Raw genomic sequence first — 24,431 nt, forward strand, 5'->3', positions numbered from 1 at the left:
GCCCACACCTGAGTCTTTCTCCTTGACCTGTCCCATGTGAGCGGAAAGGGGAGTCGTTGCTAGCCCGCGCAGCTATGTGGCATGGGACACCCCCTCCACAGGTCACCCCAAAACAGCTTCATTCTGGGAGCAGCCCCCGACCTTAGAAATCACGGCCCACAGAAGGCGGGTGGACAGGGTTCTCCACTCAGCTCCGTCCCCAGGGAGCTATGTAGCCCTGAGCAAGTCCTCGACACTCTCTGGGCCTCAGTTTCCCTGCCTGTACAGAGGAAGATTAGTTTTTTTAATGCCTAAGGTTGACTTCTGTGGTCAAGGCCTTTGAAATCTGGGAAACTGAGGCACAGGCCAGCGAGGTCCCCAGGGCTGGACTTGGAGCAGCCTCTGACTGACCTCCCAAGTGAGGTGGGACCTGGCCTTGGTCACCACACAAACCTCAGCAGCCACCCTGAGCCAGGCGCTACCCCGAGTTCCGGGACACAGCAGGGGCCCAGGCAGACAAGCCTCCCAGGGCTCCTCTCCGGGGAAGGCGGGTGGCAGACAAGGCAGCCCTGCAAGACAGGGGTGAGGAAGGAGTGCTGGGCAGAGGACACAGCACAGGCCAAGGCCAAGTTCTAGGGAGAGAGAGGTGCCTGGTAGCTGAGAAATGGGACTACAGGGGAAAGGGGTGGGGGCAAGTCATCTGAGGAATGAATATAGTCAAGGCATGAACCATCACCACACTCCTGTAGATATTCTCCTTGCGTGCCTCGCCTGCTTTTACAGAGCCCCTACGGTGCACCAGGCTCGGGGCTGAGCACCGGCGGCACTGGACGACCCAGGCAGCCCCAGCCCCGTCTTAAGTTCACCGGCCTGTGGGGGAGGGACACGGGCTCAGGCAGTTAGAGATCAGAGCCGTGCTGGGGCATGCCTCTGGCCTGCGAATGCGGCGGGCTTCCAGGAAGAGGAAATGCCTAAAACGTGAAGAAAGAGTAGAAACTGGGAGAGGAGACCTAAGGAGCACTGGACAAAATGGAAGAGGTGAGAACAGAAACCCCGGGGCTGAGTCCCAGTCATGTCCCACAGGGGAGGAGACAGGGGCTGGGGGGCTAGCTTCTGGGGTGGGGGGGAGGGGGGAGGCCTGCTGTGCAAACGCAGGTGCAGGTGACAACCTCGCTGCTCCCCAGGCTCTCAAGACCAGGGGGAAGGTGACATGTTTAGACGGGTTTGGATCTAGACCCATTGCCATCTCCCCCGAGACTTTACTAAAAACGCTCTTTAATTTAGCACTTAGTATGGGAAAAGCATTCAGAACTGAGCCGGGCACATAGTAGGTGCTCAAGGAACACACTGGCTATTATTCCTGACTCTTTCTGAAGGCCAGGCATACATAAGCAGCTTGTTGAATACCCTCAATAAATGGTATTAATAAATGGTAGTATTTCCCCCACTTTTCAGTTAGGGAAACTGAGGCACGGAGGTTGGGCCCGACTTCTCACCACTAATGAATGGCAGAACAGGAACCCGAACTTGAGCTCATTCTCAGCCCCTCCCCAAACCACTCATCTGAGCCTCACCCTCCTGCCTCACTTGGAGAGGACGAGGTCCCAGAATGCACAGCGTCTTGCACTCAGCCCATCTGTGACTCGCAGTCATCACATGGTCGGGGCTGGCAGCCACCCGGAGGCACCAGGATGGACCACGGGCTCCCAAAGTAGTGTTTTATCATCATTACTATTAGTTGTCCCCTAGCACCTGTCCCTAGCACCGGGAGCCGCAAGGAGGGCAGAGGCGTGGGCACGGATGGTGGCTGGGGCTCAGCAACTGTCCTGGAGGACTCGGCCCCAGGCCTCTGCACCGTCTAGCCTGCCGCCAGGGCTACTGCCCCCGAAACCCACCTGTCTGCCTCCCTCACCACCTCTGTTTGCAGCGGACCCTTGCCAGGAGGCCTCCAGCACCCCCTACTCGAAATTCTGCCTTCCCTCTGGCTCTCCCCCTTCCCCGTCTAAGTTCTTTTTCCTAGAGTGATGCCCCACCCTGACATTGGATGTGGTTTTCTTCTGTGCTATGTTTACTCTCCACCTCCCCCACTAAACTGCGAGCTGCAAAAGGACAGGGGACGTGTCCTTTGAAGTTACTCGGGCCTGGGCCAGCAGCAGCTGGCACACAGTAGATGTGAAGGCTGTGGAAGGGAGCGTCCTCTGCCCCTCAGAGCGACCTCTGTCGTCAGCCTGCGCCGAGCTCCGCAGAGCTTTCCCGCGCAGCCACAGACCAAAGGTAACACTCGAGCGCAGAGTGGGCTTTTAAGCGGAAATTGCGTCATCCTGCTTGTGTCGTTTCCTAACTTGCATTTTTTCCACATGACACTGGACACACGTTCCTGTGTGTGACCCCTCTTTTCACCTGCCTCCCAGCCTCCTCCGGTGACAAGGCTGGGCCATTCACGAGGATCCCCCAGTGCGTGCCCGTGGCGGACCTCTGCACTGTGCCTCCCGGGCCCTCGGGGAAGCATCTGTCTCTCTCTCAGTGCTGAGAGGCGGAAGGATGTCTTCGCATTCCCTTTGTAGCTTCACATGAGCTACAAACAGCACCTCTAGAAATTTATCTGACAGACACATTCCCCTGAAATGACACATGTAGAAAGTTGTCAGAGCAAGACTTGAAATAACACAAGAGCCTGTCCATAGTGGATCGGCTAAGAGTGGAACGGTACAACAGACCAGATAACACCCCCCCAAATCAGTATCTCTTGGCGTTATGAGAGTAGTACCACAGGTATGAAAAGGAATGGGGAAGCTAGATGTACAATTATGAAATTACTTTTACAGTCTTGCATTTTTAAAAGGGGGGGGGGGGAAGGACACTCACCAAGGGACAGAACAGTGCGTAAAGGACGCTACCATTCGCTCAAACCAAGGAGTGGGACTCCGCCCACCTCTCAGTGTGAACAGGAGAACCCTACGTAACTGTACTGGCCAAAATGGCAGCCGGCAGCCGCACAAGGCTGTTTACATTTAAATGGAATGAAGTAGCCCTGGCTGGTGTGGTTCAGTGGATTGAGTGTGGGCCTGCAAACCAAAGGGTTGCCAGTTCAATTCCCAGTCGGGGCACACGCCTGGATTGCAGGCCAGGTCCCCAGGAGGGGGCGCATGAAAGGCAACCACACATTGATATTTCTCTCCCTCTCTTTCTCCTTCCATTCTCCTCTCTGTAAAAATAAACAAATAAAATCTTTTAAAAAATAATAAATGGAATGAAGTAGAATACAATTGAAAATTGAAGTCCTCAGTTGCACGGGCCACATTTCGAATGTGTAAGAGGACATTTGGTTAGTGGCTGCTTTGTTAGAAAGTACAGGTAGAGAACATTTCCATCAATGCATGAAAATTCTACTGGACTGATGCAGAACTGGGGTGGCAAGCTACAACCCACAGGCCAAATCTGGCCCACCAACTGTTTGTGTAAATAAAGCTTTATTGGCACCTGGCCACGCCTATTCATCCCCTATTGTCTCTGGCTGCCTTCTCGCTACAAGAGCAGAGTTGAGTAAGTAGTACAAACAGGACCCTCCAGCCGGCAAAGCCAAAAAGATTTACTATCTGGCCCTTTGAAGAAAAAACCTGCTGACCTCTGTTTCTGGAAAGGAGTGGGGACAGAGCTGAGGATCCAGGGGGGCAGCAGAGGCTCTCCACTGTGCGTGCTTCTGCGCATGCTCCACGGTGCCCCACGCGTGTGCACAATCTGGCCAGAAGCACACATTAAAAATGAGAGATGGTGAAAAGCGGTGATGTGTCTTTATTCTCCTGCCAGTGGCGCCCGGAGAGCCCGGACCCCTGTCACTGCCGTGCCAGATATTACCAGCTCCAGACCACCGTGCCAGGGAGATGGGCAAAAAATGGTTATCTCATTGTTTTAACCTGCATCTCCTGGGAATCTTTAAATATAGATAAAAGCCCTTCCACTCATCCATCGACCACAGTCTCTTAAAGAACAGAGGGCAGGGACCCGTCCACCTCAACCGCCACAGCGTCCCCCGCATCCACGCTGGGCCTGGTAAACACTAGAAGCCTAATAAATGCACATGAGGACTGAGGGCACTGGGCCTGGGGATAGGGCTGCATGACAAGGCTGGCGGTGGGCATGGAATGCCAAGCCGAGCTTCCCTAAGGTCATGCCCCCTCGGGACACGGGGCCAGCCTGGCCCCTGGGTCGGCCAGAACGGCCCGTCCCTTGTGCAGGAGCCAGGCGCATCCTCCCTGGGGGCAGCGCTCAGCAGTGGGGGAAATGGGTGGGGGGAGGGGGGGTCCTGCCGCTGCGGGGGTGGTGGGACCCTCAGGCTCCAGACCTGGAGAGAAATTATATATTCATCAGAATCTTAAACAAAAGCCCCACAGCAGCCTGTCAGCCAGGCTCTGGCTTTTATGGTAATCAGCGATGAATTACCCACAATGCCTGGCCAAGCGCAAGTGGTTCTTGGCCCAGATCCTAAACTAATTTTTATATGTTCGTGTGTATATAATTTTGCTCCCTCCCATTCCTCTTCCATCAGTAGTGAGGCTAGGGGCTGGGCAGGGGCAGAGGCAACCCTGGGCGTAAGGCAGAGGGTGCTCATCCAGTCCCTTGAGCCCACCTGGCAGCAGCCCAGGGCCCAAAGCGCGTGGAGAGGGGAGGTGGGCGTGAAGCCGGAGCCAAGGGAAGCCTGGAAACCACCAAGAACCGAAGCTGGCAAGCCCGGGGGTGGGAGACACACAGAAAAGAAGAAAGAGGAGCCAGGAGGGCAGGAGAGGGAGCACAGGCCCACGAGTGGGGTCTAACCCCTGCCACATGCTCTGTGGCCTGGGCACAGGCCTCAGCCTCTCTGGGCTTCAGTCTCTTTGTCTGCAAACCAGGCCCCCTTTGCATCCCAAACTGGTGGCCTCCGTGAATCTCTAAATTTCTGCCCCAGAAGAGCCCCAGTGGAGCTTAAAGCTGGCAAAGCCCCAACCCGCCCTAAAGGTGTGGCCGGGTGCTATTCTCAGTGCTTACAACACAGGCCGAGAGAAGAATGTGCCTCACTGAGGGCGCCAGCCCGAGTGCAGCACAGGGACACGGGCCCCAGGTCACACCCACCGCCTCCAGGGAGAACCAGCCCCTTTGCCTTCTGGGAACCTCGGTGGCTGTCCTGTGACAGACAGGTCCCCTCGCCTGCCCGTCTCGTCCTTGCAGGTGCTCAGGTCAAAGATGCAGGACTCCTTTGGCTCCTTTCGCTCCCACCCTCACCCAACCACTAGACCAATCCCACTGGCTTTTGTGAAAAATCCTTCCAGAACCCACCCACTTACTCCCCCTCCTCTGCCTCCATCTGGTTCAGCCCCCGCCACCTCCCACCTGGACCAGTGCAATCGGCTCCACCCTGGTCCCCTGGCCCTGCAGTCTGTCCTCCTCGCGGTGGCAAAAACACACCTGAGCGCACCAGGCCGAGTCCCATCTCTTCTCTGCCCACAGCCACCCAGGGTTCCCACCCCGCTGAAGCTAAAAGCCCAAGTTCTCCCCGAAGCCCACAAGGCTGTGTACCACCTGCTCCACCCTCTCCTCCCCCTCTCCTCCCGTTCACCCTCCTCCAGCCACACGGACTGCCTTGCTGTTCTTCCAATGACCCAGGCACAGGCCAGCCTCAGAGCCCTCGTGTGGACTGTTCCCCCTGCCAGGAACACCTTTCCTCCAGAACTCCACACGATTCACTTTCTCACCTCCTGCTAATCTTTACTGAAATGCCACCTCCTCAGAGAGGCCCACCCTGATTCAGTAGGCAGAACAGCCCCTCCTTATCACCTACCCCTTTCCCTGGCTTCATTTTTCTTAAAGGCATGGCATCCAGTAGGCCCTTAATAAATGTTCAGTTTATTTATTTGTGTGTTGTCCTTCTCCCTGCTATACTCTGTGAGGACAGGGCTTTTTCCTCTATTTCAGCAAAGCTCTGTTCCCAGGGTCCGGATCAGGGCCCGGCTCATAGGAGGTGCTCAGTGAATACCCACTGGTGAGTCTAGACCCCCAGCAGGGTCCTGGGCCCAAAAAAGGCACTGTGACTGTTTTCTCAACTCTCAGAAGAAGCTTATCTCAGGGTCCAACAGAAAACTTTAGAGCTGAACCGTCCCCCGGGGGAATGGGTGGGCCAAGGCACTGGCTGCTGCAGCTGGCTCAGGGGGAGCAGCCGAGAGCAGAAGAAGGAAGAAGAAAATCACGCCCGCCCCACAAAGCTGCAGTGGGCAGGCCTGCACTGGCTCACCAGTGACCGGAACGGAGACGGTAAACACTCTTGGGAGGTGACCAGGTGGAATCCAGCGAGTGCTAATGTGGGCGCAGGACATGTGGAAACGGGAAGAGGGGAACAACAGAGCTACATCTACTGATGCTAAAATAACAGTAGCAATAATGAGAATAGTCGCTAATATTTGAAGACCATGTATTAAGTGCTAGGCACTGTTCCAAATGGCTTTACACATAACATCTCACCTAATTCTCTCGCTTTTACAAACGAGGAAATCAGTGTCTCGGAGAGGTCAGGACGCTTGCTCAAGATCACACAGTTCAGATGTGGCAGAGTGGGATATGTGGCGGCAAAGCCTGCCAGCAGCCACACCCCGTGCCTGGAACACAGTAGGTGCCCAATAAATGCCATGGAGATGTCCAAGGGCGAAGGGAGCTGAGGCAGGGCACGCAGCTGCATGTGGCGATGGCGGGATTGGTGGGCAGTCAGTTAGGTGCTCACTGGGGGTAGGCGGAGGGCCTGAGCAAGCAACTCGCACACATAGGAAGCGGGGCCTCAGGGAGCAAGGCGGCTGGCTCGGAGGATAACAATTGGCTGCCAGTCTCATTTCCTCCTGTGACAGAGATGGGCAGGCCTGGCCGGGGCCCACAGCTGGCTGAGAGCCAGGGTCAGCGGGGACCTCCCCAACCTGTCACCCGTGATGTGTTCATCAAGAGCAAGGGGAATGTCATAACCATCTGGGATGGGCGGCAGGAGGAGGCATGAAGGGGCGCTTCTTGGGTGGGGGAGGGAGAGCCTGGCCGAAGGTCAACGTAGCCCCCACCCTCACAAACACGTTTTCCTTCTCTGCCTCAGTTGGACCGATCCACATTTAACCTGTTTACAGAGAACCGTACGGTAAGAGGTCCAAGAACACAGGTTTGATGTGAGCTCAGTTCCAGGCTCTGCTCCTTGCTTACTGGGTGACCTTCAGCAAACCATTTCCCATCTATGAACCTTAGTTTCCCCATCTATGAAATGGAGTTGTCACTTCCTGGCCTGGGACAACCTTCCCAGGCCACAGACTTGACATTCACAGTTGCCTTGAGTCTGAATTTTGGTTTAACCTCCTCCCAGATCTGTGGACTCAGGCAAGTGTTTTAAACAATCTGGGTCTGCTTTTCTTCATCTGTTAAAGGCTCCTTCTTTGCACCCCTGGGTCGAGCAATGCCTGAAGCCGGTCTATGCCAGCACCAGCCTTCTCTGTTACAGAACCAATCAACTCGTCTGCTTTTATATTAAAGTTTGATTTGGGTTTCTTTTCCTTCCCAGCTGCAGGCCCACTGTGTGTCTGAGGCTGAAGCCTCATCGCTAGCCAGGCAAGGGACTGAGGGTGTGAACCTACTCAACAGTCAACTTGTTGAAGGGCTTCAGACAGACCCAAACCTCCAGTTCTCAGGTCTTTCAAAACCGTCGGCAGAGAGCAACACCCACGTGGGTGCCATCATCCCAATCTGGGACTCAGAGCAGCACAAGATGCAAGATTAAACAACCACTCCACCTTGAGAGCGCACTGTGGCTTTGTACGCAAAGGGAAGTCTGCCAACACTGTTCCCTTACCTGGAACACCCTTCTGTCCCTACTACTCAGTTAACTCCTACTCAACCTCTACATCTTAGATCAGCAGCCACCTCTTCCAGGAAGCCTTTCCTGACCTCCCCTCCCATGTTTTCTTCCCTTTCTCCATCCTAGTTACCAGTCTGGCAATTTCTATACTTCATTGAGTTTAAGGTGTATTGTTATTTTATGCACCAACAAGAGAAAAAAAAAGTTGCCAACTAAACTGGACATGACTTCTTTACACAGAGAATTATCATTTGATAGCTACTGAAAGAGTTTTATAAACCTCTTTGAAGAGAGATTTTGATCACTTTTTTCTCCTGAACTAGGTATAAAATGGAAAACGTAAGTAAAATACAAGGTTCAAGTTTCCCCCAAACTCCTGTGTCCTAAACCCAACTCTTCTGAGTGGCTTCCCACCCCAGACTTGCCCGTGTGGGGTGTGCACACAGCACCAGGAGCCTGGCATCTCCCCCGGGCGGCCGCCCAGGGCTTTCCCTCCGAGCTGCCGACCCCCCGAAGGTCTCCACAGAAGGCACTAACGACGGCTGGGGTTCCGGCCGATGCTCAGGCGGCCCGAGCACCGTGGTCTGTCACCTGACGCTGGAGGCTGCAGTGACCAAGGCAGGAAGAACCACTCTGACTAAACCTGCCTGGGGCATAGCAGGCATTCGAAAAAACATTAGCAGATGAACAAACACATGTCACAGAAAATGAGAGTTCAGAGAGGTCAGGCACTGGTCACAAGTCACATAGCTCAGCAAGAGGTGAGGGCAGACTTTGAACTGAGGTCTCACAGAACTGCCAGCTTTGCACTGGTCCGCGCAGCTGACAACCTTACAATGTACTTATTTTCCTAAAACAGGACAGGGTGTGGCTCCTGACCGACCTCTGAACTAAGAAAACTAACCCCCACAGCCTGTAAATGCATGTGGCTGACCTATAAATTAAGAAGGAGCAATGGCTGTTCAGTGCTCGGGGAGCAAGCTGTAGCCTAGCCAGACCCAGCAGCGGGTCAGCTTGGCTGGCTACCCTGCCACCTTGCCGCATCGAGCTGTGCAGCACTTGTCAGGTGACTCAGCCTCTCTGGGCCTCAGTGTTCTCATCTGTTAAATGGGTGTAAGAGTCTCTCCCTTACAGCTACTGTGAAGGTGAAACCCACAAAAAGCACACAAGAATTCTGCCTGCGAATTCTATCCCAAATCTGACACTTCTCCCCTCTCCTGTCTCCACCTGGCCCAGTTTCATCATCACCTACAGGGATCAGCGCTGTCCCTTCTGCCCATCTCGCTGCCCGGTCCCCCCACCCTCCCACCAGGTAGTTACCACCCCCCCAGCAGCCACCAGAGGGCACCTGTGAGCATCTGAGTCAGGACCCATCCCTCTTCTGACCATAACCCTCCAGGGCTCCCACCTCCCAAGGGGTAAGAGCCCAAGTCCTTCCCCACAGCCCGCTAGGCCCTGCACAACCTGTCCCTTCCCCTGCTCGCTCACTCTCCTGCAGCCACACGGGCCTCCTCACTGCTCCTCCAACATGCCAGCCCCGGTCCTGCCCCAGGGCCCTTTCAGAGGCTGTACCCTCTGCCCAGCACATTCTTCCCCCACATACCCACCTATTGCCCTCCATCACCTCCATCTGGCCTTTACTCAAACTGTCACCTCCTCAATGAAGATGCCCCTACATCCCATTTAAAATGACAGTCCGATGCATCCCACTCTCAAATCCCTTTCTTCCTTTCTTGCTTTCTCTTATCACCATCTAACATGACACATTTTGCTTATTGTCTCTCTCCCATCAGAACATGAGCCCCACAAAGGCAAGCACTTCCTCCCCAACAGAGAGTCCAGCACACAGTAGGTGTCCGAGAAACTCCCCGGACAGCTGAAGGCACAGGTGTGGGAGAGGCAGTGGCTGTAGCTGAGCCAGCCACTGGACCTGCTAATGCTGGAAGCGTCCACGCCCCCTCCAGTGGGGGCCCTTCCTGTCCCCATCTCTGAGCCATCCCTGGACTCTGCCCTCTGCCCCCTTTCCTGAGCCTCCAGCCCCAGTCTGAGCCACCCAGCGGCCCGACACCTGCTGAGCAAACACAGGAAGCAGGGGCCTCTGCATGGTGACTGGGCTGGGCATGTCCCTCCGGCCAGTTTAATCCCTGCCTTGGTGAGAGAGAGAGCCCTACGGTTGATCCAGGGCCTCGAGGTGGAAAGCAGATCGACTGGAGAAGTATCCATCTCACCGACTCCATCCTCATCCCCAGGAAGAGCCAACCCACAGAAGACATCTGATAAATAGTTATCAGATAAATGTGCCGTTTTCAAGCACCCCCTCACCCTCACTCTGAGCCCAGTGCCGCTCTAAGGGGTTGACCCTTAGTAACCCACTGGATCCTCCTGAGGCCCCTGGCGGGCAGGGGTCATCAGTATTCCCATTTTACAGATGGGGACCTGATGCCAGGAGGTGAAACACAGCAAATAAGGAACAGAGCTGGAACTTGAACCCAGGCCACCTGGCCCCAGGGTCCAGTTCTTCTTTAAAAAAAAAAAAGATATTATTTATTGTTAGGCAGTGCAAAGGACAGAGAAAGAGGGAAACATCAATGTGTGGCTGCCTCACATGCACCCCCTGCTGGGAACTGGCCTGGCCAGGCATGTGCTCTGACTGGGAATCGAACCAGCGACCCTTTGATTTGCAGGATGATACTCAATCCACTGAGCTACACCAGCGAGGGCAGGGGTCCAGTTCTTAACCACTAATTTACATGGTCTCAATAAATGACAAGAATAAAACATAAGAAAATGCCTATAATTTCTACAGAATATCAGCTGTGTACTGAGGCTCAAAGAACTTCAGCCATTTGCCTAAGTCCCAAGATGTCCCCAGTTCACAGACAGGTACACTGAGGCTCGGAGACAGGCTATGCTTGCCTGAAGTCTCACAGCCAGCCAGAGGCAGAGCCGGGACTCGCACTCAGGGCTTCCCAACCAGTCTCGGGAATGTGGGTCTGAGCTGGCACAGGCCTGACTACAGCAGGAGCTCTCGGCTCTGCAGACCAGGCACCACTCCACAGCTGTGCCTCCATGGAGTGTCCACAGGGACACACAGAGCAAAACCCAAATGACAAGTGTGGGGATGGGAAAGCAGCCCTGTGGGTGACTGGGCTTCTTCGGGCATAAAAGAGGGGTGAAAAAAACCACCTAACACCAACTGTATTTTTAAAAATCCCACAGCAGTAAGAAGACCGGCCCGTCAGCAAGGCGTCATATCCGTGGGCGGGCAGAGGCCCCGGAAGGCTCACAGGGACACGGCTATTTTAAAGGGGCTATTTTGGGAGGCCAAGGTGAGAACGTGGGGGCGAGAGAAAGGATCAGGAGCGGCCGCTGGGGCCGACTCTGCCCGCCTGGACTGGCCAACTGGTTGGGGGGCAGGGTGAAAAGGGAGAGCTTGGGAGCCACCTGCTTGGCACAAGTGTAGGCACTGCCTCCAGCCCAGCAGAAGGCCTCGGGCCTCGTTCCTTCCCCTGTGAATGAGCCCTGCCCTGCGCAGGGGCTGCTGTGGGCACAGCAGAGAAGACGGGCAAAAAACGCCTCCCCAGGAACTCCCGGCCAGAGCAGGAGGCAGATGATGAGTAAGATGCACACAACATGGGGATGGTGACAAGGTCTTTGAGTAAAAGCAGAGCAGCAAAGGGCGGATGAGTAGCTGGGTAGAGAGGCAAATTTTGCAAATCTTAAGAAGGTCAGAGGAAGCTTTACTTAAAAATGAGTAGTGCCCTGGCTGGTGTGGCTCAGTGGATTGAGTGCCGGCCTGAGAACCAAAGGGTGGCCGGTTTGATTCCCAGTCAGAGCACGTGCCTGGGTTAGGGGCCAGGTCCACAGTTGAGCGCACACGAGAGGCAACTGATCGATGTATCTCACGCACATCAATGTTTCCCTCCTTCTCCTCCCCTTCCCCTCTAAGTATAAATAAATGAAATCTTTTAAAAAATGAGCAGAGACCTGAGGGAGACAAAAAAAGCACCATTTCCTAAGGCCCATACAATGCTGTTGTTAGGATCAAGTGAGGCTGCAGGTGCAAAAAACTCACATAAGAGGCATAATTTCTCTCTTTATATCAAATAAGTGTCTAGGTTGGCCTTTCAGGGCTATTGTGTCCACCCCACAATGATTGGAGCCCAGGCTCCTTCCATCTCTTTGATTTCCCCATTCTTATCCGTGATTCTTGCCTCGTGGTCTAAAATGGCTGCCTGAACGCCTACCATCCCCTCCATATTCCAGCTGGTGGTTGTAGGAGGGAGCATGCGCCATCTCCCTTTGAAGGCATTTTCAGAAAATTATGCTTATTTATCCCACTGGTCAGAATTGAATCATACAGCAAAGACATGCAAAGTACACTGGAAAATGTTTTGTTTTGTTTTTTCACCAGGTGGTCTTGCACCCAGATAAGTCATAGGATTCAACTGCTGTGGAGAAGAGAAGGATCACTGGGACACCCTGCCACAAACACACGGCCCAATGGGGTCAGGTCGTAGGTTCCAAACCGGTGCGTCTGGGACACTCTGGCCTGGGAAGCAGAGATGGAAGTCACTGGAGCCAGGTCCCTGCCTCCATACCAGGATGGTTTTCATGCATCCCAGGGCCCACCTCCCCCAGATTCCAAGGGCAGAGCCAGGGCCGGCAGCCGGAGCTCAGGCTCTGTGTCTGGGGGGCCTCCTGATGGCAGGGCTGCACCCCTGGTCTGTGGTCCCCCGGCACCAGGGCCCCTGGCACCAGGCGTCTGTCCCCCACCTCCTCCTGCCAGCCTGGTGAGGACGCCTGACCAATTCATCTCCTTCTCCTCAGTAAACAACTGTCAGGGAAAATAAATAGTTTTTAATAGGCTCATTAATTGAATTCAGGGAGAAATAACCTTCTCCCCAGGCTGTTAGGAAGGAATACTCAGAGGCAGACAATAAAGTCCCAGCCACGCTGTCAGAAGGCAGGAGGGGACCTGGCTCCCCAGAGGCTGGGAAACCCCCGAACGGCTCCAGCCACGCTCAGTCACAGTGACTCGACCGGAAGGGGGCCACCCTGCCCAGGGTGCTTCCTCGCCTGCTGCCGGTCGAAGTCACCGGCGGGGCTCACGCAGCTTTAATGTCCCAGTGGCCCTCGGCCTCTGCTCTACGCCTGTGGCAGAAGCCAAATGATTCAATGGTTTTTCTCCTCCTCCCATCCCTTTTTTGTAAGGTTCCCCCTGCTTGTGTCAAAGACATACCAGATTCCCGTTCATGAGAATAAGACAAAGTTTTCTCTTTTAAGTTTTAAAAGAGAATGAATGGGTGTAAAAAATTCTACTCCATCATTAGCCAGACCAGGCAGCCGGGGCAAAAGCACACGTTGGAGCGAATGACTGAGATTTGGGCGGTGTCCCGCAGAGCCCTGCACAGGGAGTCCAGAGGCCTCGACGGAGCTGGCAGGGTGACCTCAGAACGGACCCCCCCAGTACCTGCCGAAGCCACACTGGTGTCACTTGGTTTCTCCGCCACGGTTCAGATGGTTCTGGGGAAGGCCCCCTGCCAGCGTCCACCACGGCGTCAGCCTGGCCTGCGGTTTCGTCTGCCCAGGGCTTGGCATTGGCTCCTGCCAGCCCGCTCTTGGAACTGCAGCAGGAGGCTCAGGCATGACTCCATATCCTTGAGAGAAGCCAGACTCGGCCCATCTGCTCCTTGGCACCCCCAAACCCTACCCCCAAAGCCCTGTACACAGGTTCCCCCAATTCGCTCCCACAGGGCATTAGTCATCACGCTGTACCACATGATATTTATGCATGCCCACACTTTCCAGGCATGCTCAGTGTGGATCTTCCGAGCCACCCAAGAGACAGTCCCATACCCATTTTACAGATGGGCAGGCTGAGGCCCTGGCAGGTAGATCCACTTGCCCAGGGCCACACTGTGCATGAGGCCAAGCCAAGATTCCAATGTGGGTTCTTCAAATGTCAAATGTGATCCCTAAAAGAAAGCCTAGCCTGTTCCAGGGGGCTCCTTCAGTGTCTTCTCCAACAATCTGGCCAGACACAACATATACCAAATGAACACCAGAGTAACTAAGTCTTAAAATCACCTGGCCCAGCGACTATGCACTTTTGGGGTCCCCATTCCTTTGGGCTTCTCCCAAGAGACGGGAAATGTCACGGACTGTTTCAGGGTTCCCTGACCCCTACCCTCAAAACCCCTGGCTTTCAATGGCCACTCATCACTGCTTCTGTGCCAGACCCCTCAGACACGCAACAGCTCAGAGACGGCAAGTGAGCAGCCAAAGGCACACAGCAGCACCTGCACTTGGGACTGGGTCTCCCTGCCAGGACAGAGCAAGCTGGGCAGGGGTGTCCGAGCTGCTGAGGCAGGGCTTCCCCAGCCGTGGCCCACCTAACTGGGACAACTAGTGTGGGACACTGGTGGCTGCAGAATGAGCAAGAGGCAGGGGGAAAGGACAGTGAGGCTGGCAGGGACTTTGCTGCCAAGAGAGGAGTTTGAGTGTGCTGTTCAGAGAAGCAAAGTGACTTCCCTAAAGCCACATAGTTTGTGAGAGGCAAAAACAGATTCTGAAGCAGACCTGGCCAACAGCAACGTCCGCCTCTCTGCTCCGCTCACCACCGCTGTGGGAAGCGGCCTTCTAGCTCCATAACCGCTCCATAACGGCGGGGCCCAGCGCAAAATCAAACTGCAGGGTAACCAGAAATTAAGAATTTCAAGAAAATAACAGCAGAGCATTAAACTGAGTGCAGAGCCCCCTGACTCCCCACAAGCACAGAAAGGATACCTCAGTCTGGCCGGGGGTGAGGCAGCCCCGACAAAAGGCTCCAGCCACTCCAGTTCCCCGTCCCCACCAGTGCCTCAGCTCCCCCGCCTGCAAGTGGGGCAACCGCTGCCACTTCTCAGGGCTGTTCTCAGAAGAAAGAGAACATGCAAACGAAGCCGGAGCCCAGGGCCAGGCAGGCAGTGCGGCTCCATGACAGGGAGGTCACCTCCCCTCCGCTGTAGCTGCTGGGAAATGGTAGGTATGCAGCTCCATCCTCATCCCCCTTGTTTTTCATGGGGGGGGCGGCAGTGAGGGGACACAGTCATTCAGCCCCTGTGTGTGCACCCCGGGTGCCTGGCACCGTGTCAGCGTGACACCATTTTAATCCCCAATGACGCAGCAGGCAAGCTCTGTCCCCACTTTACGGATGGGAAAACCAAGGCTGGGGGAAGGGAATAATGGGTTACCTCACACAGCAGGGAAAGACTGGGGTCAGAATTCAAAATCGGAGAGCTCAGGCTTCCAAAAGCCCTCCCCCCGTGGGGACAGAGTCTAGGCCCCCAGGGCCAGGTGGGACAAAAGAGAGAAAAACAAACCTGGATGTGACAGCCCCACCCTGTTCCTGATCCAGCACCATCACCAGAGACCCTGGCTATTCCCGACTTCTGGAATCCACATGTCTGGGCGATTACCCACTTCCGATAATTGACTGGGCAGCGGGCCGGGACAGGTGCACAGAGAAAACCCATCAGTAATCTCAGCGTTCAAGTCCAATAGGACCCTGCGGACTGACCATAGGGGATGGACATCCACACACAAGCTGACCGCCGGATTTCTCAGGCTGCCATGGGTCCTGAGCATGAATCAGGGTCTGCTCATCGGCCCTGCTGACCCTGAGGCTGGGTCATTCCCTGTGGGGGGCCTTCCTGGGCGCTGTGGGGTATTGAGCAGCACCGCTGGCTCCCATCCACTCGATGCCAGGAGCACCCCAGATGTTCTCAGACTTTGCCATGTGTCCCCCAGGGAGCAAAATCGCCCCTGGTTGCAAACCACTGCAACAGATTCCGCCGCTGACCCCCACACCCGAGCCTCAGGAGCGAACAGGTATGTTCCGGAAAAGACTCGAGTGCGAGGAACAGGTCCTGCAGCCAGAAGATAATTCACAGCCCTGCCCCGCGGGACCAGCCGGCTTTTTCTGCACAGCATTTAATTTAAGTCAAGTTTATCATTATGACCAATATTAATATAATCAGAGCCAACGTTTATTGAGCGCGGATATTGGCCCGGGCCCTGCTCTCGGCCCTCCCGTGAGTGGCTGGGCTGGTGCCGTTAGAGAGCCCGTAAGGGTGACTTCAAACCCTGCATCCACCCTCCAGCCCAGGAACCAGAGGCTCAGCAACGGCAAGGGAGGTGATTCCAGGTGACACAACCGGCAAATGGAGGTGTTTTAAGAAAAAGAAAGATCCAAGGATGTAAAATAGGGCAATTTCATAGGAAATGCAGATTTCTGGTTTCTCTCAGAAAAACTGGCAGATCTGGCTGTGGAGCCACTCGGGGTGCCCAGGAAACTGGGGCCCGACCCACACCGTCCACTGGCATCACTGCCAGGCCCTGGTGGGCACTGGGGTTTGAGAATGATGGTCCTGCCACATCTTTCTGCCTCAGTTTACCCCTCTGGACTGATGTGAGGGGACCCAGCCCGCTCTTCAACGGGGCCTTCCGCCTCGTGTGTCTGCTTCTCTCCCCTGCAGCCACACGGCCACAGGCCCCCCCCCCACTCCCCCCCGCCCTCTGTGCTCGCTGCCCCAGCACCTGTTCATCCGCCTCCCTCCAAGTCTCAGCTTAGAGGGCATCTCAGAAAGCTCCTCCCTGTCCCCCCACCACAGACAAAATAGTGGCCAGGTGATGTACTAGGGGCCACCAGATTTTCAGTCTCAGAACCCTGCTGTAGTCAATGTTTTTCCTCCTTATTTATGTGCTCACTATCTCCGCCAATACACTGCAGGGTCCAAGGACCCAGCTTCCCTTGTTCACTGCTATATCCCCAAAATTTCATTTTTATTTGGTATTAATTTTTAAAAAGAGAAAGTACTTACAAAGCGCTTTCCCTCTTCCACGCTTAGTTCACATGCCCCTTGCAATAATCCTATCATGACTGATGCAATGCCAAAACACCCATTTTACAGATGAGAAAACTGAGGCACAGGACAGCTACATAACTAGTCCAAGGTCCCATAGCCGGTGAGCAACAGAGCTGGAGTTGGAACCCAGAGTCTGGCTCTCAAGTTGTCCGGCAGCTGGCACTCAACAAACACTGACTGCCTGAAGGAGTGAATCGGCAAATGAATGAACGGATGGATGCTGGCACATGGAGCTTGTACACTGACCCTCTCCTGAGCACCCTCAGTCCGAGCTGTGACTGCACAGCCTCGAAGCCTCCCTGACAGCCGCCACCCCCGCCCCCCTCCCCAGCACTTGCTCAAAGCTGCCACGGATCCTGGCAGCTGGGGGCCATCGCCTGGGTCCCAGGAGCACCCAGAGCCTTCCGAGGCAGCCTCACCTCGCCTCCCGTGGCTCAGATCCTGCCAGGCGCCTGGCTCGGCCCTGCTGCAGAAGTGGGGCGGCCTTGATTAGGCAGCCAGTCACAAGGAACGCCCCAGTTTGCGATGACTGAGTCACCACGACATATCTTCCATGCTGGACCCCATGGAGGATGGAGGCTGCTAAGGAGCCCCCGTCAGGCAGGTCCCACTGAGGACCAATGCACAGCTTTCCGCATGTGAACTCACGTAAACCCCTCGACAGCCCTGAGAGCTGGGTGCCGTCACTCTCCATCCGCCAGATGTGACAGTGGAAACACAGAGAGGTTGAGCAGCTTGCCTCAGGTCACAGAGACGACCAGTGGCCAAGCTGAGATTCGAACCCAGACAGCTGCAGTGCAGCATCCATGCTTTTCTGTCACCCTGAGGAAGGCAGCTGGGCTCCCCAGAGCCTCCGCAGTGACTCGGAGGCGCCCCCAGCAGGTGAAATGTCATCAAAACGACTTCTGTGTCTATGGAGCAGAGCACCCGACTCTGCAGCAATTAAGACTTCGGGTTCTGGCATCTGGGCCAGATTCCTCACACTGTTACTCACGAGTGGTGCGACCCTAGGCCAGTGAAGACCCCTCCCCATGCCTCAGTTTCCCTCTCTGAAAAAGGGGGCTCCAAACACCGCAACGGAGCTCATGGGACATGTGAAGGTTAAAGGCATGAGGACATGCCTTACGTGCTTACTCAGCAGAGGGCCTGGCACGGGGCGCCAACTCCAAGTAAGTCGGAGCAGCTATTATTATCCCCCCGACATCCCCTCATTTGCTGATCACAAGGTTAATTATAAACGGCATTAAATTATACACACACAGACGTGTCAACCTCACTTTCCCAGAACCCCTAAATCTCCACCAACACTCAATTACCCGCACGACAACACAGCATCTTCCCAGCCCCTCTCCGCCTTGCTGCCCCCACCCGGGTCCCACGCCTCCGGGTTGCGCTGCGATGCTGGACCGGGCGCCAGATACACAGCATCTCCTGCCCCAGCTCAACAAGCAGCAGGCTGCAACCGCCCTGCCCTGGGAGATGAAGCAACACGGCGGTCAACTTGCCAGCCCGAGTGTGCACGGTTCACGCCGGGCAGGTGCTGGAAGTCAGGCCTCTGACCCCGAATCAGAGGCATAACTTCATTTTGCAAGTGAAACAGGGCAGAGGTGAGTCCACTCAGAGATGGAGAGAGGAAGGCGAGAACCAGGAGAAAAACAGGGATTTTCAGTTTCCCCAGGAGGAAGGCCAGGGGTCCCTGGCCTTCCTATAAGGAGCTAACAGCAAAGATTAACAAAACAAAACAAACAAACAAAAAAAAACTTCAAAAGTCACAGGGACCACCCAGGGAGTTCTGAACAAAATCTGCCCCTTAGAAAGAAAAATGACATTTTCAATTCAGGTCCAGGTAGGCATTTTCAGGGGAGGAATCACCGCAACCCAAAACCCAGGCTCCACACCCGCCACCACAGTAGGACCCATGAGACCGAGAAAGGAACCAGTGGGGGTGCTGAACAAAAACCTGGGAGGCTTTTCACATCTGGGATCTCTCTGACATCGGCAGGACTTTGGGGGTGCCTTGATTTCTGGACAGAAAAGAGGGGATTCCAAAGCCAGGTGGAACCACACCAACCCCCAGGTCCAGCCTGGCCAGGCCGGGGGAGGGGGAGGCGGAGGGGGACCAGGATCAGCAGCTCCTCGGAGGAGGGGGGAAAGGAGACAAAAATAAAGCAAGGAAAAGTCCAGGCCCTGCCCGTGAGTCACTCCCACCCGCTCACTAATTTTCGCCTTTGCAGAAGTGTAAGCCAATTGATTTTTTCATATTCCCCATGCACCCTGCCCCCCACTGCCACTTCAGAAATATCAGCCAGAGACAAGACAGAAATGGTATGCCGGGATTTTTTTTTTTCCTTTTTTTGAGTGTCTTTTTTCCCCCCTTAAAGAAAAAAGGAAAAGGGAAAAAAATAAACCCACACATTATGCTCAGTACCCTTGAGCTTCTAAAAGGCAGAGGAGGTGACAAATTGAACCGCAGGGCTCAGAGATCCAGGTGTCACTACTTCCTGTGCCTCTCACAGCCACACCTGCCTGTCTCTGGGCTGTCCGTCTTCCTTGTAACAGGGCAGTAGCGTGCACTTGAACTTCGACTCCTGTTCAGCACCCATCTTCCCCAGACTGCAAGCCAAGCAGCTTCCTGGTCCCAGACCAGGTGGGAATAAGACATCTTAAAAACCATCTGAAAAGCCCTTGAACCCTAGTTCTCCTCGATACAGGCAGTGACGTGACTTTATCCATGCACCCACGGCAGGGTTTTGTCAGCCTGGCACGTGGATCCCACACAGGCATGGCAGTTATGCCTTCATCCTGTCCCCACCACTGGAGGCTGAGCCGCCCTGCCTGGTGGGCGGGGTGGGGGGGTCTCTCCAAATACCCCACCCCGGGTATCTTTTGTTGCACAGAAGGACAGAGCAAGGACGGCCTGCACCTGCTTTGTGGGAGATGGGCATCCTCCTCCCTGCAAATTCTGGAAAAGGAGATGCCCACCACCGGCAGATGTGAACAGGAGGCTGCCCTGGGTGAAGAGTAGCCGGAGATCCTGGTGTCTCGGCGCCCCTGCCTAGGCCCCCCGCCCGCAAAAACAGCCCCGGCTTGCAAGGCACCCGCCAAAGACCCACACTCTTCAAGAACCTTCAGCTGGCTCTGAATGACTCCACAAATGGAGCCTAATGCAGTCAGGGAGGGAAATTGCTCTCAGCTGAAAACATTAAGCTTCGTCAATTATTCCCCAAACCTGCTGGGTTTATAAATATCCGTTTTTATTTTTAGGGTTTTCCTCTCCACCCCAAACTCTTTCCATGCTATCCCTATATTCCCCCACACACGGTCGCTGTAGATACTAAAGTCACCGCTAGCAGGTGAATGCAGGGTAGAGGGCGCCCGGCCACTCTGTGCCTCAGAGTCACATCATCCCTGCCTGTCCCTCCCCAGCCACCTCACTCGCTGATCATCGTTCAGGCGGCCGCCGGAATAACCAACAGAGCCACAGGTCTCCTGGCGCCTGGATGCTGGAAGCAGCAGTTGGAAGTCTGCACTGCACTCTAACACCTGTGAAATGCTGTGCAATGCGGACTCACAAGACAGGAGGGGAAACTGAGTCATTCCTGGAAATCCATTTGCCCAGCAAAGGTGGATCTGTCTCCTTGACTGGACCCAAGTCCAGAAAATGCCGGGCTGAGTCCCACGCTCCGTTCAACCCAAATATAGGAAAAAATGGGTGGAGAGTGATGGCTCCAGAATCATCCCCCCAGATGCCACCACGACTCCCTGACATCCAAGGAGCGTCTCCCCTTCCACCTGCTCCTGACACCTGGGCCCTGAGCATCATGGCTCCAGGTGGGGCCCATGGATGAGTGGAGACGCACGGAACCCCTGGGAAGCAGGGGTAAAAGAACGGCTCTGAGGGGAAGACCAGAAGCATGGTCAATGGAGAGTGATTTCCATGCAACACGCAGCAGGCAGGCACCGGCTTTCAGTGACCCTCCCTCCCTGCCTACCACATTCCTAGCACGGGGGCCTTCGAGGAGCCTTGGGGGAAGAGGGTTCCCAGGGGGAGCCCAACCCACCCCGCCCCCAGGAATGCCCTCCAATGTCACACCTCAAGGCCACACCAGAACCCATCCCCCATCTCCTGAAGGGAGTGGGCCAGACTACCCAAGTCCACCGACACGACAGACAGTACTGGCCCCTCGTCACCCCTGGGGGGCCGATGTCACCGGCCCAGGTAGCCCAGGTGGCAAGAATAGAAAATGCATGAGCTCACCAGGCAGGCCAGGTCTCCCGCGACGTTTTACTTGCCTGAGCCCAATTATACCAACTCTCAGTGTGACAGAGTGTGGCGGGTGGCAGCCCCCAAGGGGCTGGGGGGAGCTGGGCCCCAAGAAGTGCAGTGTCATGGTGAAGGTGCGCCCCCCCCCCAGGGCCCTGGGGATGGGGCAGAACAAAGCTTTCTGGAGAGGAAGAATGGAGAGCTAGACAGACAGCGGGCAGCACAAGCAGTAAAAGATGCCCAGTGAAGGGCAACATGGGGGGTAGGGGTGTGCAGCCAGAGACATAGGTCCAAGGTGGTGGGCTCTGGAACTCGGGGGCGCGGGAAGCAGCCGTCCCCAGCCCCAGCTGCCTGCCTTCCTCAGCCAAAGTATCAGCTGGCAGAGGAAGAAGAAAGCTGAAGGACAGAAGGCAGGCAAGACTGGCAGGCGAAGGGGTGTACAAAAGAAAGGGACCCTGGGAGGGGGAGGGAAGCTATGCAAATGGAAGCATCAACTGGGTTCTTCAGGCATTAATAAAGGCTTCAGCAGCAGCAGCTGGTATCACAGGAGTAGCAGGGAGGGCTGATTTCCTCTCATCGAAGACGGCTGGCGGCTCCGAAAGGAAAGCAGGGCACCCCAAACAAAGAGGGGCCCTCGCTCCCTGCACCCCAGGGACAATGATGACAGGGGATATCAAGAGAAGGCCAGAACCCCAACAACCAAAGTCTGGACAGAGGCCACTGGGGGCCAAGAGCGGATGGGTCCCTATGGTGGGGACCCTCCAAAAGCCTCATGCTTTGTCCCGTTTCTTAAGAGTCCCAACGCCCAGTCTGGACACCTCAGCCATCCCCTCCACCAGCGGTGTTGCCCAGGCTGGTGTTTCAGGGGTTTGACCAGCGGCAGAAGGGCCCCGTGCTCAGAGTAGGGACTCCCCCTAATGGAGATGGGGGGGAGGCAGGGGAATCCCAGCTGAGCCCACGAGCGAGAGAGAGAGAGAGAGAGAGAGAGAGAGAGAGGGAGAGAGAGAGGGAGAGAGGGTGGGAGAGAGGGAGAGGAGAAACCCCCAGATGGAGGCGCTGGGGAGGTTTGTTAATTTGGGGGGATGAGCTCCCTAAGGGGTGACTAAATTTGAAGAAAGGTTGCAGAAGAAGGGGCTCTCAAAAGCTGCATTATTTACGGAGCTACTAGAGGAGGATTTGAAATTGGAAAAGGGTCGCTTAGGAGGAGGTTCCAAATTTGGGGGGTGTGGCTGAAAAAAATCCAGTTTGCGGGGTGTTCCCCGATTTGAGAATTTTGGAGAGAAAACGGCTAAAGGGGAGTTCCCCGATTTAGAGGAATTTCGAGGGGGTAAGTGTCCTGAATTTGTAGGGGGAGTGCTAAGGCAGGTTCCTAAATTTGAAAGATTTCCATAAGGAGCAGTGAACTTGGCCGCAGCCTAGCCTAAACCCTTGCGCCAGGGCTCTGGCTCTCTAACTCAGGGAGCCTCCCCTCAGGGTAACCCCCACCCCCGCACGCCCCCTTCAACCTCGTTCCACGACTCCGCCCCCTGGATGACGTCACCGACCCTCCCCTCCCAGCCCCCCAGGGGGCTCCAGGGGCTTGCAGAACCCACGGGGCTGGCGGATCTAGGGGCGGCTTCCCTTCTCCCGGGACCCCCTGCGCCCAGTGGAGGTTGGATGCCGGGCGCGCGCTTGTCCGCCCGCCAGAGTCCCTGGTGCTGGGGGCTAAGTCTTGCCTCGCCCGGGGTCTGGAAGGGGACGCCAGGGCCGAAGAAGGGTGGGGCAAGGCCAGGGTGATGGAGGGGCGCTCCCCTTTCAAGCCAGAGAAGAGGACAAGAAAACGCTCGAGGGAAACGGCGTTGAGTCAGGGGTCCCAGGGGATGGAGACTGGAGACGGAAGGCGGCGGGTAAAGCAGCCAACCTGGGCGCACCTGCCCGTCTTCTCTAGCTCCCACCTGGAGCCACCCGTCCCGGACTGGTCTCCACTCCGGAGCGCCCGCGTACCCCCAACCCCAGAACAGCGCCCCCTGCCTCCAGGACCCGCCTGGGGGGTCCCTCGCCGGCGCCGCCGGGGCCAGGACACCCTCAGCACACACGCACGTCCCCCCTGCGCGCCTTCGCCCCGCCCGCAACCCGGGGTGGTGCAGCCGGCGACGCTGGGCAGCTTCCAACGCCGCGCTCCGGGCGAGTCCAGCCCAGCCCCCTCCACAGCGGCGGCGAAGCCCCCGGCCCCGTAGCCCCCGCCTAGTCCAGCCCCCGGGGGCATTGTTCGGACGCAGCTGGCCAGGCGCAGAGACTGGGCGTGCAGCCGGCTGCAGCCTGGCGTCCTCAGAGCACAATGGCCGTGCAGGCTTCCCCGGCACAAAGCCGGCGCGCTGCCCACTCCGCTGCCTCCAAGACCCTGATTGGAGTGCCTGCAATTTTATGGTAATTCAGAATTTTTGTTCCCCCTTTACCTGGAGGCTGGCTGGGCTGGGCTCCCCCGGCACTGCTCCGCTTCACATCCTGGCTGTTACAGGGGATCCGAGCGGAGCCCGAGCGCCAGCGGCTCGCGGCGTGCGCGCGCCGGCCGGGCTGCCGGGCGGGCGGCGCGAGGACACTCACTGCGGCTCGCGCTCCCCTCGCGCCGACTTGCGCGCCCCCCTCCAGCCGGTGACGTCATCCCTTCCGCCAGCGCCGCCGCGGCCGCCGCCGGCCGCGGGGCGGGGCAGGCTGGCGCGTGTTGCTGCGCAGCCGCGCTGCCACCACGCCCCCCAGCCAATGAGGCAGTACGGTTGAGCCACGTGGTGGCGGGCGTTTAAAGAGCCGCGGGAGCACGTGGGGCACGGAGCTTCGCGTGACACGTGGGTAGCGACATTAGTGTGAGGGCCTCCTCCGGCCATCGGTTCGCCCGTGAGCTCCAGGACGCTCCGCACAAAGGCCAGGGTGCTTGCCGTGTCCAGCTATAAACTCTGTCGAGGTTCTGCAGTGCTGCCTTCGTCCAAAATCCAGACATCTCTCAGCATTCGCACCCACCACTCTGTCCCCAGATTTCCATGCTCCAGACAAGCCAGCTCCTTCAATTTCCAACAGACTGCTCACTCCTGACCCAGGGCCCCTGCTTCTGCTGTTCTTTTGCCTGAAACAGTCTCCTTCCAATATCTTCAAATTTCTCCTCGAACAGCAACTCCTCGGAGAAGCCCTCCCTGACCCGGGTCACTAGCAACCACACGCTCCATTTTCGATCCATCATCCTGGTTTTATTCTGGTCACACTAGGGTATGACTCCATGGGCTCTGAAATCCCTGTGTATTGGTTGAATGAATGAGGGAATGGATAAAGGAGCATTTCCTGAAGAGAAAGCACTTTACAAACATGCCACCTAATTATCATCGTCAGCTACCCTGGAGTCAGGACAAGCCACCATAGGAACCCCAGCTCAGAAACTGACTAGCTGTGTGAGGCTCTGAGC

General features: G+C 56.1%; 1 protein-coding gene across 1 annotated transcript in view; it reads right to left on the minus strand.

Annotated features, from left to right (window-relative positions):
- The window catches only part of PTPRS (protein tyrosine phosphatase receptor type S), a 95,726-nt gene extending 72,122 nt beyond the window's left edge, over positions 1 to 23,604 (minus strand). The window contains 1 exon segment of the mRNA XM_036032231.1: positions 23,437 to 23,604. The gene's annotated coding sequence lies outside the window, so the exon portion shown is untranslated.
- Positions 23,605 to 24,431: the final 827 nt, after the last annotated feature.

The sequence above is a fragment of the Phyllostomus discolor genome, chromosome 8 (genome assembly GCF_004126475.2).
Source record: "Phyllostomus discolor isolate MPI-MPIP mPhyDis1 chromosome 8, mPhyDis1.pri.v3, whole genome shotgun sequence".
In the NCBI taxonomy this organism is placed as follows: Eukaryota; Metazoa; Chordata; class Mammalia; order Chiroptera; family Phyllostomidae; genus Phyllostomus; species Phyllostomus discolor.